This window comes from Ambystoma mexicanum, chromosome 1q (assembly GCF_040938575.1).
Source record: "Ambystoma mexicanum isolate Mex_15411 chromosome 1q, UKY_AmexF1_1, whole genome shotgun sequence".
In the NCBI taxonomy this organism is placed as follows: Eukaryota; Metazoa; Chordata; class Amphibia; order Caudata; family Ambystomatidae; genus Ambystoma; species Ambystoma mexicanum.
Window position 1 is genome coordinate 181,569,572 of NC_090922.1, and position 16,586 is coordinate 181,586,157.

At 46.1% G+C, this 16,586-nt stretch overlaps 1 long non-coding RNA gene across 1 annotated transcript in view; it reads right to left on the reverse strand.

The window, feature by feature from the left end:
• The window catches only part of LOC138526339 (uncharacterized), a 198,872-nt gene extending 186,105 nt beyond the window's left edge, over positions 1-12,767 (reverse strand). The window contains exon 1 of the long non-coding RNA XR_011283560.1: positions 12,385-12,767. This is a non-coding gene — a long non-coding RNA (uncharacterized lncRNA). The remainder of the gene's footprint in view (positions 1-12,384) is intronic.
• Positions 12,768-16,586: the final 3,819 nt, after the last annotated feature.

Consider the following 16,586-nt stretch of genomic DNA (forward strand, 5'->3'; position numbering starts at 1 on the left):
CTTTTGAGTACACTGCACCTTCCCCGGCGTTCGGTCTGCCAGGATTCGGTTCTAAAAGATAGGAGGTGGATTTTAGCAACGTCTCCTTCCCTCGAGAGACCCACCTCCCTGCGTTCCCCTTGCGTTTCCCCTTGGGACGTCTCTCACCTTGATTTTCAGAGTGTTGAGCTCTCCGTCCTGCCGTACTGGGCAGGGGTGCATCGTTGTTGGCTTGGCCCGCTGAGTTACTTCACTGGCGATAGCCCGGAGTCCAGACCGGCTGCGACTCCACCTTTCAGGTAAGTCTTTTTTTTTTTGGATAATGTCTGTGTTGTTAAATGCTCCAGTAACCTTCTTCTCTTGTCTTGCAGGGGCCGATGGAGCGAGCCAAGGCTGACGGCAGAGTTAGAGAAGGTAAGGATGCGCTAGATGCAGCGCTAAGCGTCCTTGCAAGTGGACTGACCTGTGCTGTTGCTCTTTACAGGTCGCGGAGAACTCCTGAAAACGTTGATGGATCGGGACCAAACGTCGAAGAGGATGTTCAGAATGGCGGAGGCCTTCCAGGAGAACTGAGTAAGTAGCTTCTGATTCTTGCCTCTATTGTCCCAGTGATGTAGCAGGAGGACTATGGAAATCCCCGAAGGTTCTGTCTGGATGGAGGAACTGGAGCTGAACAGGTAAGGATGGCTGAGTTTGCTGAAGTTCTTTGCCCGCGTGGGCCAGGATACTGAGCAGGTCACGGTGAGCGTCACGCTGCTAGAGCAGAATAATGCAAAGCACGTGCCTCAGGTCGGGCGTGGTTTAAATACCCGGCAGGTATCCCAGGTGCCTTTGGGGTGGACCCCACCCTGATGCTAGACTGCTTGTTGCAGTTCCCCGATGATCCTTGTGGGGGCAGCCATGTTCACCCATTGTCCATTGGAATCCATTCTTGCCAAGTGAGCCTGATGCCAACGGCACCAGGATTGCGTCCACCGCACCCGCAACGGGCTGAAGTGGGCCTTTCTGGCTTTGTTCAAGTACTGTGGTAGGGGCCATGGTGCCTGAGTTCCCTGGTCAAGGGTTAAGGTTGTGACAGAAGGTCCCACTTTCTTCTAAGGGGTTCTTTTAAAGCACCTATCATGCTCTTCATTGTTCATTTAAACCTCTCTACCAATCAATTTGTCTGTGGATGGTAGGCAGTTGAGAACTTGTAAGTCACTCCGCAGTTCTTCCACATGGCCTGCATGTAGTGGGACATAGAATTGCATCCCCTGTTAGAGATGACTTCCTTAGGAAAACCTACCCTGGTAAAAATACCAAGTATGGCCTTAGCAACAGCCTGAGCTGTAACAGCTCTCATAGGTATTGCTTCAGGATACCTAGTAGCATGGTCTACTACAACCAGGTTAAACATGTTGCCTGAAGAAGTTGGGAGGATCTAAAGGACAAACAATGTTGATTCCTACCTTCTCAAAAGGGACTGCCGCCACTGGGAGAGGCACCAAGGGTGCCACATTCTTGGCTCCACTCTTGCCAGATGTCTGACAAGTGTGACAGCTCCTACAGAATTTATCTACATCAGACCCCAACTTAGACCAGTAGAAATACAGAGAAAGCCTTTCCTTAGTCTTCTTGAAACTCAAGTGACCAGCTAAAGGAATCTCATGGGCTAACTGTAGGAACTGTTGTCTGCTCTCTAGAGGCACTACAAGTCTTCTGTAGTCCCCTGGAATAGACTCAGTAGGTTCACTGTAGAAGAGGCCATCTTCACAGTATACCCTATGCTTCCCTGGCTCTTGCCCTTCCAGCTGGGAAGGTGCCTGTTGGTGAAGACCTTAAAGAGTAGGACACTCTCTTTGACCTCTGCTGAAGTCTGCCCTACAAGGTCCACCTTCTCCCAGTAAAGACTGCAGCTCAGGATGGTCTGCAGGATCCAAATCTCCAACAGGAGAAAGGTCCTCTTCCAGCTCTGATTCCTCAGCAGCTGATTCAACCACACTAGGTTGTTCCTCACACTCAGCCTCAGCTGGTGGAGGAGTCACAGGTGTGACTTTGGACAGTCCTCTCGTGGATGTCCTTGTAGGTAGCACAGGAGTGCTGGCTGGCTTGTTCCTTGAGGTTTTAGGGTTCACCTTGTTCTCCTTTTTCTTAGAAACGGCATGCAGTAGGTGGGCTGGGGTCATAGTTTCCTCTATACTTTCCCCTTGAGGGCCTTTTAAGGTACTCTCTCTGGCCTTCCTGTCTGCTCCTGTTTCCTATTGCTGGGAGTCCTGGGGGTGCTTGTTACAACTCCACGAGTTTTTAAGTCATTCCCCAAAAGGACTCTACCAGGTACTTCACTCTGCACACTTACAGGTATCTTGACAGTCATGTCATTTCACTGGATGAGAGCTGGTAACCGTTGACACATTTGGACAGGGCCTCCAGCAAGCTTAGTGAGGTATTTGGGTGCCTTAGCAACATCCTCTACCTTGAAAAAAGATTCATTCACCACAGTAATGCTGGCCTCAGTGTCTCTGATGGCAGGGGTCTCCTGACAATTCACAAGAACACTGTCTTTGTAATACTCTTTAGTATTGTCTGGGATGGAATTGTCAACATCTAAGTTCTGTTGTTCCCACAGACCCAGAGACACTAAAGAAACACTGGCTGAGACTTCCATGGGTTCCTCAATCAGTAGGTGACCCTGAAGGTTTACCCTTACATCTGGGATCCCCTTTCACATGGTCAGTTGACCCACAAGCATAACATTTTCCAAATATCTTTATGAATGGGGGTTTGGTCTGACCTCCCTCTGGTTTAGCACCAGAGGTTTCACTAGCCTGATTCGGTTTCCCAGGGGGCTTGCCCTTGTTATGTTTGTGGCCCTCTTTTGTATTGGCGGTATTGGAATTCTCTTTGGTATCTTTCTTGTGCTGCTTTCCCTCATCCTTCTTCTGAGTTGCCCCAGAATCCTTGTGAGTAGCCCTGTTGGCAACCCACAAGTCAGCAGCCCTTGCTAACGTCTTTGGATCAATTTCCTTAGAGTCAGCCAAGTGCTGTCTCAGCTCAGGAGAGCAGGCATAATAGATAGACTCCAACATAAACAGATTTCTCATACTTTCATAAGTGTTAGCTCTGCAACCCTTAACCCAACCATCTAAGTTTTTCAAACATTCACACACCCAGGTAGCACAAGGGGTACCATTATGCTTTTTGAGGGTTCTAAACCTCTTAAGATACTGGGAAGGAGTTTTCCCAAACCTAGCTATCAAAGCTAGTTTCACACTTTCATACTCCATCCTGTCTACTTCTCCCATCTCCATTACAACATCAGATGCAACTGGGGGTAGCCTAGACAAAAGCCAAGGAATTAGCTGATTCCCTGTAATTTCCTGAATCCCATGGTTATATTCAAAAGTTGCCAACCAATCCAAAATATCAAGCTTAACCTCATACATACTTACTGCATCTTTGGGCATGCAAGGCCTCTTAGGACTGGAAGACTTAGAAGACTCTGGGAGAGAACCATTCTCAAGAGACAATTTCTTCATTTCAAGAGCATATTGTACTTCCATTTCCCTTAGTTTAAGTTCTTGATGTTTACTTTCAGTTTGGGCTTGGATCCTTTTGAATTCTAACTCAAGTCTCATCTTCTCGAGAGACAAACTCTGGACTCAGTATTGGACCTGGTAGGGTCCCTGTAGCAAAAGGTTGAGGCCTAAGAGCAGGTAGAGGTCAAATGAGGCCCACATCTTGAGACTCCTCTGCCTCATCTAACTCTTCAATAATATCTGAATTAGACTCTGAAACATTATCATCCTCATCATCATTTCCCACATTTTCATCAGAAGTAGGTACAGCAGACCTATTTCTTTGACTTTGACATTCCAACAACTTTTCTATTAATTCATTATTTTTGCCTTTAACAGTGAGGTTCCTAGCTTTACAAATTTCTCTCAGTTGATCAACTGTTAAAATGACTAGGGTCTCCTGTCTGTAGCTATCCATATCAGGCATGATAAAACAATTGCTTTTCTAGTGGTGCTTAGCCTTGTGAGGGCTATTTGAACAAAGGTAAGAGCGAGCAGCACACTCAGTGTAATAACTATATTTTATCCTCACCACTTGCCACTAGTGTTAGGCAGAATTACATGCAGTACCCTTTGGAAACACTACACACAATTAAGACTACAGGTGTAAGCACAATCTCACCTTTGGTACAAGCCTGTACTACACAGTTATGTGGTAGCAGTGGCTGAGCAGGCAGACTTATCTCAAGAGGGAGGTGAGCAGTACAAGTTGTTACACAAAGGACTTGCAATCACAGTAGTTTAAACAAACACTTACTCAAGGTTTCTTGGTAAAAAATATACATGTATTTACACATTAAGTTAGAAAACATTCCACTAGCAAGAAGCAGCTCAATATCACACTATAATACACTACAGTATGCAACCAATACGTTTCTGAACAAGTTAGGCTCCCCTGAAGTAGGAGCAAAATGGCACTTCAGTAACTTTCAAAAGGGGTAGAAAGAAAAAGGTTATAAGAATCAAAACACAATTACTTTCAGAGGCAGGGCAAATAGTTTCAGTTCACTAGAAGAGGCAATTCAATTAAATAGGCCTGGGCCAAAGTCAATGGGTCAGTGTCTTGGATAGGATAGCACAGTTCTGGTAGTATACAGTTAAGTCGTTGCCAATGTTCTTAGAAGTAGTTTGCCGGAAAAGAGTTATATGTTGGTTTAGGAGCGAACAAGACTCCAAAGTTGGGAAAGTTGGGAAAGTTTCACAAACTTTCACCACGGCAGAAAGGATTTCCACACCGTGTTTGCACAGTACCTTGTGGATGAAAAAAAGGTGTAGCCGAGGCAGTTGTTCCTGGCAGTTCCTGCAGAACTCGCTGTTCCTGAGCTTCAGTTGTGGGGACAAGAAGGAGGACGTCGGGAGGTTCCTGCACTGCCCAGGGAAGAAGCCACAGCTTGTCTAAACGTCGGTTTTGAGGTGTGAGTGCCTTAAAGTCCACAAACTGGTGTCCTTCTCACTGGCTATCCGGTTTTCAACAGCACTCTGAAGAAAATTCGACCAGTATGGAGACAGTGTCCAGGTGGCTTACGAGTTGTTTGTTCCCACCAGCTCAAGGGAAGAAGTCATTCTTGAAGGGCTTCTCTGTCGAGGGAGTTTCAGGCAATTCAGACCTGCAGCAGGGCTTCACCGAGTAAACCAATGGTCCAGGAGTTGCAGCAGTCGTCTTCCTTCAGCTCGTCTTCGTTTCTTTCATTCCGGTGGTCGACTCTGCTTTCCAAGTCTCAGAGACCTGCTTTTAAACTGTTTTCTCCCATTCATTCCAGCTTAGCTGTCACTTACCCAGCAGGGTGGCTGTCCTTTCTGGACAGTCAGCCAGCCAATCATGCCAGAGTGCATTCAGCTCTCATAGGAGACTAAGCACAGGGAGTTTCGGGCACCTCCCTCACATCGAGTTCACCCCAGACACTCAGGTGCCAGAGGAGGGCTTCAGCACTGAAGCCCGCCAAAGGCCATCGAACAAAGGGACCAAACCTGATTTGGCGCGCAGAGACAAACACTAGAAGGACCTTTCCTAAAAGAAACAGCAAAAAAAGATGACCGGAGTCTGTTTTTACAGAGGGGTCTTGGGTGCCATATTGGAAAACTTGGCTGACCCGATTTTTAGCTACCAGTGTTTGCGGTTGGGAAAAATCATGGTAGTTTGTTCTTAAACCACTGCCGCCAGCCATTTCAAGAGGAAAGGGTAACATTTGACTGTTACATGGGTGTTTAGACACAGGAGGTGCTAGGCAACCCCTCCAGCACTCTATAGGAAGATAGTGGGCCTCATTACGAGTTTGGAGGCAGCCATGCCCTTAAAAAGGGCATGGCTGCCTCCAAACACGGGTCCGGGTTCCCTGAATGGGGGAAATACCGGGCCATTTCGACCTTGGAGGGCCCAGTATTTCCCCATTCAGCGAACCTGGACCATCCCCATTCCCATTTGATCCCCCATAGGGCTCAATGGGAATGGGAAGCATGCTAACAACGGGCCCGCTAATGATGAGCCCGTTGTTAGCATGCTGGGCTGCTCGCGGGACCCGCTAAGGACGTCTGGTAAAACCAGGCGTGCAGAGCGGGTCCCGCGAGCGGACCTCGTAATAGGGCGGTAAGGGGTTAACAGCTCCAGCACCTTTACCAGCGCCATTAACCCCTTAACGCCCACCTCGTAATGAGGCCCAGTGTGTGCTGGGTCTATGACTTTAAAAAGACTAGCAAAGTCAATTTAACTTTACATGCACTGGGAGACAGTCTGAAAGACATCCCTGTGCCACTGCACTGAAGGTTCTGTGTGACACACAAGAAAAAGATGATGCCTATGGAGTTTGTCTAAAAACTCCATATTCCAAAGAACACAAAAGTAAAACACACATCAAAATACATAAAAGAGTGGGAAAAAGGCTCACACTCTTTCCAGGTAAAAATTTAAATCCTAGAAATCCAGCAAAGTTGCTGGGGGTCTCAAAAGGTAAGGGAAATTAGCACATTCTTGAGAATTCTCCCTAACACATAGTAAGGGAGTTTAAAAAAAATGTATTTGAGTATCAACTGTGTGCATATACAATATAGAAAACACAATTACTCAAAGAAGAAAGAACAGAATGTATAAGAAAGATCTATAAATGATTTAAAAAATGTAACTATTCTTTTACATTTGTTACGCACTTAAAAATATAGGTTCTAAAGAAGGAGAGTAAAAACAGAAGAATACAGACAAAAACAAACGCAAAGGAGAAAACATGCAGCTCAAGTTACTCCCTTTCAGACTAAGCCAATTTGGGGGTTTCTACTTCCACTGCTGCCTTTCCTAACTTCTCCAGAATTTTGTATAGGAGATTGCAGAGCGCCATGATGAGTCTGTGTGCTTGTCCACCCATCAGTCTAACCCACAGGGCTTCGCTCCTGTGCGATATATCTAGGTATCTTAACCTTTCTTCCCTTAAGGCGTTACAGCCCATGACCGGATGTTTGGTGATTTCTTTAAGCTCAGGAGTGCCACATAGCCTACAGCTCTGTTTTCTGTACCCCCTTTCTAGATTCCCACTCTCTCGAGGGTGGACATTTGATTTAATCGAAAGCAGAGATATACTAGTTGCCTTCCTGGGCAAAGAAAAATGAGCAGATATGTCAAAACCTGTTCCCTTTTGTACACCAGTTTTGAGTATTGCCTATACAAGCTGTACTTTAATAGTTCTTATGTTTTCCCCCAGTCATGTTGAAACAACTTTCTCTTTACTTTGGCTTGATGAAGTGTCAACTCCTCTGTTGATGAACCAATTTCAGTTAATAAATTGCTCATCTCAGCCTTCAGTATGTTTATTGAACTTCCCGAAGAACGTACGTGTTTGTACTTTGCCCCATTTTTCATATAGGGAATCCACTGGAGGATTTTGCAATTTTGCGTAGCCCGTTAGTTTACTCCATGTTGCCATAGTAGTAAGTGAGATTAGCCCAAACTTACTCTGTATCACAGCATTTGGTACTGATTTTGCCAGCCTCACGGTCTCTTTCAAGAGTTTACCTTGGATTATGTTTAAGTGTTTTCCTAAGTCATTTAGGTTGATGTCCAGCCCGCACAAAATCATCGGCCCCACTTGCATTGGGTAAAACCTAATCAAGGGAGTCAGCAAAAACGTGGATAACTGTGCATATACAAGCCTCATTTTTGCGAGTAGCAGACCAAATTTAGAGGTTAGATATTTTGTGCCTCCCTCAAGGGATATGGAGTTTACAACTTCGTATCCCAAGTCGGTCAGGGCGGATACTCGCTCCAATGGCTCATCTCCCACTTGCCATTTCATTGTTTTTGGATGTCTCTGTGTTGAGAATACACATACTCCAGATTGGATCCATTTACCTTAAGATTGTTCTCGACTGTGTATATGTGGAACAGTGACAGTTTCCGTTGTAATCCTAGGGGGTTAAAATCAAACAGCACTACGTCATCGGCAGCAAAAGCTATACAGTCAACTATTGCTGATCCTAATATGACTGGATTAGTGCCTCCCCCCTCCCAGATCTCTGCTACATCTGCCATGTACAGATTGTACAATGTTGGAGCCACAACGCATCCCTGTCTTAACCTCCCATGTGTCCAAACAGGGTTTGTCCTGGCCCATCCCCTGTCCAGCCTCACTCTTACCGAGGTATTTGTGTGTAACAGAGCCAGCATATTTACCAGGGTAACAGAGACCCCTGCTTGTTGGAGCTTCAACCACAATCAACCACGACTAACGGTGTCAAATGCACTAGTCATGTCGATTGAGGCCATGTATACCGTACCAATAGACTACTCTCATATGGTCCAAGGTAAATGTATTAAGAGGGCTGCCCATCCCTGCTCGAAATACTATTTGAGAGTCAGATAAAAGATGAAGTTTACTGATCTCTCTTTTAAGGTCCCTTAGCAGTAAGGTTCCAAAAATCTTACTCATGGAGTCTAGTAATGCGATAGGCCTAAGGTTTCTTGGGCTCAATGTGTCCCCTTTCTTATAGATTGTAACAATTAATTATTGTTTCTAGATCTCTGGGGTATCTCCCAGAAGGTGAACGTGTTGAAACAGGTTCCACAGCTGAGTCGCCCATATCTCAGCATTCTCTTTAATGACCACCGGAGGAATGTTATCTGTGCCTGAGGCCCTAGGGGCCTTTGATCTTCCTATTGCCCATATCACGTCACTCCGGTCCCATCTGCACTCATTTACTATGTTATCCCCCTTAATACCTAGATCTATTGGTGGTTCATTTTTAGGGGCTACATATTTTTCTTTTTAGAAATGTTTCCCAAGTTTGCGCTGAAAGTTGGCATTCTTCTATGGAGTTGCTACTTTTTTTATAGCTCCTCCGATGATGGACCGAAATGTAACTGCATCTTTTTTAACCAGTGCCTCCACTAGATCTTGGTTTCTCCTAATCTTGATTTCTCTTTTAATTGACTTTAATTCACTTTTGTATTGCGCTATAATCTTTCTCTTTTCTTTGTGATATAGTGTGTCTAAGCAGAATTGTTCCCCACAAAGGCCAATTTGTATTCTTTTTATTATTTGTAGTCCCCTTATTCTAATATCGGGAGGATTTCTATGTGGGTTAGTTGAGTGCCATTTTCCTTTTAGGGATAGTAGTTCCAAATATACTTTTAGCTTAATGTTATAGTTCCACACTGTGAGCTGTACCGCCCTATTCTCCATTTGTACTAGTACTTGGTACAAAATCTCTGTAAACACACTTTTTATTCTACTGTTCCATCTTATAGTCATTCCCCCTTAACCAAATCAGTGTAAGCCAACGCGGGTTCCCTGTGGTGCTCTTTCATTTGCATGGAAATTTTACACTTAATGGGTAGATGATCACTTTCCCTCTCCGCCCCCCGTGTCAGATTATTTCAATTTATTTGTATGGTGGTAAAAATATGGTCAATCAATGAGGTTTGTTCTCCCCTCTACCATGTATGGAAGTCCATTTGTTGTTCTTCCGGGGTACAGGCCCACAATTCCCACTCTGCCATGAAAAAGTTCCAACGCCCCCACCCCCCCCAACTGTTCACTTCTGGTTCTAGTGTTTCCTCCTTGAAGTGTATACTTTTTCCCTTTCTGCCAACCACACGCTGCATTAAAGTCTCCAGCTATTAGTAGATTCATATTCCTGGCTTATCCTAGCCATTCCTCAAAGAGTTCGGCTAATACTATCTGCAGCTTCCCAATATGGCTGGTTGACTGGTTTCCATAAATATTTACGATCAGGAGGTTTGGTGTGGGTGAGTTACTTTTGATATGTATAGCCATTATATCCAATGAGGATACCCTGATTGTGTGATGATTACAGTCCCATCCTCATTCAGCCGCCACTGCCAAACCCCCTTTTGGTCTACCATAGACACCCCGAATAGCATGTTACAATATGTTCTGAATCCTGACAACTCAGAATCCTCCAATGCCATTGTCTCTTGTAAGATCACAATGTTTTCATATTTAAAGGGCATTGAGGGGCTGTCTATTAACTTGAGGTATCTACAGATGTTCCACGATATTACATTCACTTCGACTGTTTCAAAAGGTGCTGCTGACTTTGTTTGACCTTCCTAAACATTTCTAAGGCCCCTTCCAGCCAAGATCAATCATCCCCAGTCCAAGTCCCAGGTAATCTCTGTACCCCCTGGATTGTGTCCGTTGATCTTTGATGACTCTTTGTTAGTTGAATAGGGTTTAGGAAAGTGTCTGCTTGCTCCTGCATCAGCAATTCCTCCAGGGTAAATCCCAGCGTTTTTAGTGCCTCTCGATTACTCCAGATCAGTTGTGCGATAAGGTTTGAGGAGAAGGTACATACTGATCTTTCCTCCCTTTCTTTGGGGAAGGCCACGCTCAGAAGGTCCTCTGAGTGCAGTTCTCTTAATTGTGGAACAGCCTGGAAACCTTTTATTATGTTCCCCCTGTTCATGTTTTCATTTCTGTCTACGCTCCACTCCATCTCCGTGCCTTGAAATGTTTCATTTATCATTTTTTCCCCTCCTGTTCAACTCCATTTTCCAGGTAAACCTCTGTCAATGTTATATGCACTCTCTCTACTGATTCCATAGGTGTTGATATCTCCTGTGGACTCTGTTCCCCAATGGTAGCCTCCATTTTATTTTCATCAAGGACTGGGTTAGATTGATCACGGTTATCCTTCTCTTCTGAGTCCAGGTAGGTGGTGATTTTAGACCGTTTTTTCTTTCTTCCTGGTCCCTTTTCCTTTCCTTGACCCTCTACTCTACTTTTTTTGGGACTTTGCATTCGTGGTGTTACCTGTGTCTTTTTCAGCCAGCGAGAGAGCACCCACAAATTGTGTTGCTTTATTGTTTTTGTTGGCATTTGGTGCCGGAGGTTCTTAGATTTCTTTTGCTATTTTTTATTTTTCTGTTTTGTTTGTTCTGTTTTGCCCTTCCTTCTTCTTCTTGGTGGTTAACTGTCTCCAGTTCTTCCCTTCCTTGTACGGGTGATTCTTGTGTTAACCTCTCCTGTTCAGCACCTCGTGTGCTGTTAGCGTTCAGCTACGCACATAAAGGCGAAGGAGAGTCTGGAGAGCCCTCGTCCAGTGATTGCTCCTGTTCCCTCTGTTCCGTCTCTCGCCAACCAGTACTAGTTTCAATCCAGAGCGTAGGATCCGCATGCAAACCTTGTGGTTCTTGGATAATGTGGTGTTTCTCCTCCAACCCCTTGTGAAAGGGGGCCTCCAAGTGTGCTGCCTGCTTTCCATCTACCCGCAGTAGTTCCATTCCTTGTTACAATCGGTCTAATTTCCCTGAATTTCCTTGGACAGTTTCTTTGTTGTTATCGTACAGGCGTAGCAGAGACTCCAGCACTAAATGCAGAGCAGATATGGATGCTGGCCCCAACGTGTCCCTCTGTTGCATTATGTTGGAGTCTCTTTTCATTGTGATGTTTTGAGGTGTAAAACAACTGTCACTGATTACTTGCCCCTGTCCAATTGTTGTCCTGTAATGCTCTCTTCCAGGTGCCTGGAATGTACTGTTCAGAGGGCTCGTAAGTTGTTCAGCCCCCCTCCCAGACCCGAGGTAGCTGCCTAGAGATGTTACCCCCTTTGGGCATCACTCGATGTGTATGTTAAATAATCCCTTCCATGTCGCTACACAGGCATTCAAAGGAATGGCCCAGTATCATCATATCGTTGGAGTTAGTTCCTTGTGTTTGCCTTACAGCATTTGTGTTGGCTATGGAGGTCATTGTTTCGTTTTGTCCCTCCCCTCTTAGTTGTTGGCATCCTCTACCTCTTCCCCCTACATTGATGTTGTGTTTTGGAAGGTAATGTGGGCTTTATTATTCAGATTATGCATTCCTCAAAGAGGTATTAATACATTTGTAGTTGTTCTTCCCACTATTTCTGAGTATAGTGGGATCCTCGACTCTTGTGAGACTGAGTCCTCTATTTGCATGCTGTGATGCGTCAAGTTTAATTGCCTCTTCTCGGGTTGCATCATCTCTCCTGCTTGCATATCCTTCATCACGTGGTCTGAGATTTCTTGCTCCACATGGGGGGATTGACAATGTTAATCTAGTCCCAGCTTCATCGCCGGTATCGCTTACCCCGCCTCCTCGTAGGCTTTCACGGCCGCTTTTACTTTTTGGCTTTCAAGGCCGCTTTTGCTTTTTTGTGATTGCGACCCTGCCACTGCGCAGGGTGAGCATCATAGTTCTCTCTTCACTGCACGCGAGTGCCACGCTCGCCCAAGCAAGCGAAAAGTAAGCAAAGGGGAAGCCAAGGTAAGAGAAAACGTGACTCTTTGCTGCACATAAGCTGCCCGTGGGTGCTGCACTCGCCCCAACAAGCGAAAAAGAAACGAGATGGAAAACAAGGTAAGAGGAAACGTGTCATTACAGACCTTATTCAAGCAGGCACTCCTCCGCTGATGTTCTCCATACGAGTGTTAACCCGTTGTCTCCTCGTGGCTCGTCTCACAGTGAAAGGTCTTACGTTAACCAAGAAGAGACGTTTCTCTGCTTTCTTCAGATGCTGCCTATCGCGGAGTGGTGCACACTGGTCCTTTGCCAGTCCTTCGCGCCGGCGCTTCCGCCGCTGGTGTTTTTTATGCGCACATCCTTCTTCCTAATTATTCTTAAAGGCACAAAGCCTTTCTTGCAGAATCAATGCGTAGTGTGTGTTCGGCCACTATTATCACACACCAAGCAGTGTCAATTCACAAAACAAAGTTAAAACCAGTATAAAGTCTCGCTCTGCTCTGGTGCAGACTGGTCCTTTGCTGGTTCTTCGCGCCACCAGAGTTTTTTATGGGCACATCCTTCTTCCTGATTACTCTTAAAGGCACAAAGCCTTTCTTGCAGAATCACTGCGTAGTGGGTGTTCAGCCACTATTATCACACACCAAGCAGTGTCAATTCACAAAACAAAGTTAAAGCCGCTATAGAGTCTCGCTCTGCTCTGGTGCAGACTGGTCCTTTGCCGGTCCTTCGTTTTAAACTGGCTTAGACTGAAAAACTCCTTTACTTGATAAATTCCCTTGAAATGGTTTCATGGCCCTTCAGCGGCTAGTGGATAACCCTTCAACTATTGAAGGAATTATGTTTCTCTTGTGAAGAAGACTTATTCCACTGAGCTCTCCTGATTAATATTCTGAAAAAGCAGGACTGAGTATTGGCAAAGGAAATACAGCACATAAGGGACTGTTTTGTCTGAAGCAGTACGTGGAAGATTTATAACCTTTCCAAAGAAAATCCCTGTATATCAAATTATAGTTGTATATATTCCCACTGGGCCACTTTATAGTCAAGTGTGTATTTTGCACATATAGTAGGAAGACTGAGTCTCATTTCATGTTTTCATGTACACTGTATTTTGGGTGTAGGAAAACTTGTCTCAAAACAATTTGAAGAGACTGTGATGTTAGAAATTTAATAGAACCATGAACTTGTGACAGTTTACTATGCTGAGGGAGGTGACCTGTGCAGTAGAGAATAATATTAGTAGAGCAAGGGCAAAGAGGGATAAACAATTAGCACTAGTCCCTAAAAACATCCCTGTGATATTTTAAACACAGGTGTATATAGGGTTCCCATGCTCTACCTCATGGATTAAATTACTACACACACTATACAAAGTGTGTGATACTCTTGAGGATCTGATACTTCTATATGATTGATGGATGGTGTCAAAGGATTCCAGTTGGGACCACAAAGGACACCAAGACCGAATGGCAGTGTCCACTATCTTTTATTTAGGGTTTTGTTAAAAGGTTGGGCACTTCAAAATAAAATGTGATTTTCCCAAATAAAATAGATGACAGGATGTTTTTTCTGTAATAGGGTCGGGTTCCTTCTTCCGCAGGAACCTTATCTTGTCCAATGCCTCTTTCATATGATATAGATAACCAGGCCCTCCTGACCTCGGAAGCAAAACTGTTCAAGAAGGGTTATCTCACCACTCCCTGGCGTTTAGTGTGACCCAAACTCTACTTCTTCTTGGTTTGTTCTAGATGCAGGCTTTCTGGGGTCATGTACTTATCAAAGTCACTCTATTGTATATTCTTTTGAACAGGCAGGTTAGTGAACACAGCATGGCAAGGAGAGCTAGAGAGGTGTCTGGGGTTTTCTTAGACATCCTCTGGTCTTCCTTTCCCCATCTCTCTGAACTCACACTGACATTCCTGACCACAACTGATACCTTCTCTCACCATCTAGATCTACCTAGGGACAACCAGCTCCACCATAACCTGCCTGCTCCTACTAACTAGGTCGTAGATCTTGCTCTTTTCCGAATCCCTTTTCTTACTGTCTGAGGTTCCTGTCTCTGTATTTTCGTTAATAAATTGTTATGGGCCTCATCACAAGACTGGTGGTAACCCTTAAAGTGGTGGTAACGGAATTAGCACAGCCAATACCGCTCTGCCGGATCAAGAGCTGGTGCAAATACCGCCAACTGTAAAAGCAGCCAGCGCTATTACAGCGAGCACTATTACAGTCAGCGCTATTACAGCCGACGGTAACTGTGCCGGCGACACGAAGCGCACACACAGCTGCGTCACAAGTCCATGTACGGCGGTATTAGCGCCACAGACCGGCACTAATACGGCCAAAAACACGGTGCAGTTACCTCCAGCTTCCAGCTGGGGGTAAATGAACACAGGTGTCATAAATGAAGCCACAGGTGAACCCAATCCACTCCAGAGGGCAACATAAGGCACTCCTCTACCCCAAACACTGTTTCCAACACCATGCTGCTACTAGCCACTGTGAACTGGGACGGGCAGCTGCTCATGCTGCACCTGGAACTTGAGAGGCAGGACAGCCAGGCCAGGGCACAGGGAGTGCAGGGGGATTTGGGGGGAGAAGGAGCAAGAGAGCCCAGGCAAGGTGTTCACCGATCCCCAGGGTTAGGCCCTCACCCTGGACCCTCACTGACAGCCAGTTGGTCACCCTGTACCGCCTAAACGGGGAGACCATAACAGAGCTGCTCAACACAATACAGGACGACATAGTGAGCAGGATCGACATCTGGACAGATGTGCCCCCAATGCTGAAGCTAGTGTCTGTCCTACAGTTCCTTGGAAATGGCACCTTCCAGCACTCATTGGCCATGATGCACGGCATGGCACAGCCCACATTCTGCGCAGTGTTGGGCCAGGTGCTTGAAGCCCTCCTGCGGCAAGTGCAACACCACATCTCACTGCCTACCACCCCGACACAGGTCAATGCCATGAAGGCACAGTTCTATGCCGTTGCCCAAATGACAAATGTGATTGCTTCCCTGGACTGTACCCATGTTGCGCTGGTGGCCCCCCAGGCCAACAAAGCAGTACACTGTAACCGCAAGCACTACCACTCCCTGAATGTGCAGGTCACCTGCAACCCCAACCTGCAGACCCACTGCTGTGCCCGCTACTCTGGTTCCACACACAATGCCATGGTCCTATGGAACAGCAGACTGCAAGGATACATGGAGAGGCACAGAGGAAAACGGGCCTGGATAGTGGGTGAATAGAAAAGCCAGCACACATGCACTGTGAAGCACATGCCCAAATTGGGGGTGGAGGGGAACTACACAAAGGATGGCATGACAAGCGAATGCGAAATCCATACATGAACACCTCCCGCACCAACATCACAGTACAGGCCAGGGAGCATGCACATGCCGGATTTACCTGCATGGAGAAGCTGATGTACACATACAGTAGCAACTTTAAACCCCAACCTGACTACAGGTACCACAATGAAACATGCACTTACCAAAGCAATGCTGACAAATAGCCACATCACCACACACAACAACCTTGCCAGTACCACAGCCATGCACCCATGTGTGCCCAGCCCACTATGGCCACCCGGCGGCCCCAGATGCTCAGGGAGGGCCCATGGGAAACCCAGCATGCCACATGCACAATGGAAACACACTGCCACATGACAGCCACCATGTCAGCTGCACATGTCACCAACATACACCTTACATAAAATATGCTGCAAGGGAACAGGGTGCACGTGAAGCAGAAACAGTGCATGACACGAGTGGCACAGCATGCACAGGCATAGGATAGACAAATGTCTTGAAATGAAGGCCCATTTGCATACACAAGTTGTCCATTGTCCTGATATTGTGTAAACCCACCCCAAAACCTTACACTGTGACTAATTCCTATGCCTCCCCCAGCCAGGTGACTCCGGATACACACACTGCCCTGGCTAATAACCCCAGTGCGTGATCCACAAACACTGCAGGATAATGCCTACAACCACACTCACAGCAGATCCCGTGTGTGCACGGAGCATACCTTTGGCCTCCTGAAGGCACATTTCCGCTACCTCGACCGTACCGGTGGAGCCCTGATGTACGCTCCAGAGAAAGTGGGTATAATTGTGCTTGTGTGTGCATGCTGCACAATATCTCCATGAAGACGAATGTTCCACTACCCCGTGACGTGGACATGCCACTCCAACAGGATGAGGATGCAGTGCCTATGGCAGAGGCAAATGCATGCATTGCCAGAGATGACATGAGGGATGTGAGATTGGCCCGCCAGGGACTGATAGACAATTTCATTGGACACTTTCATATGGCACCAGCCATGCATGACTG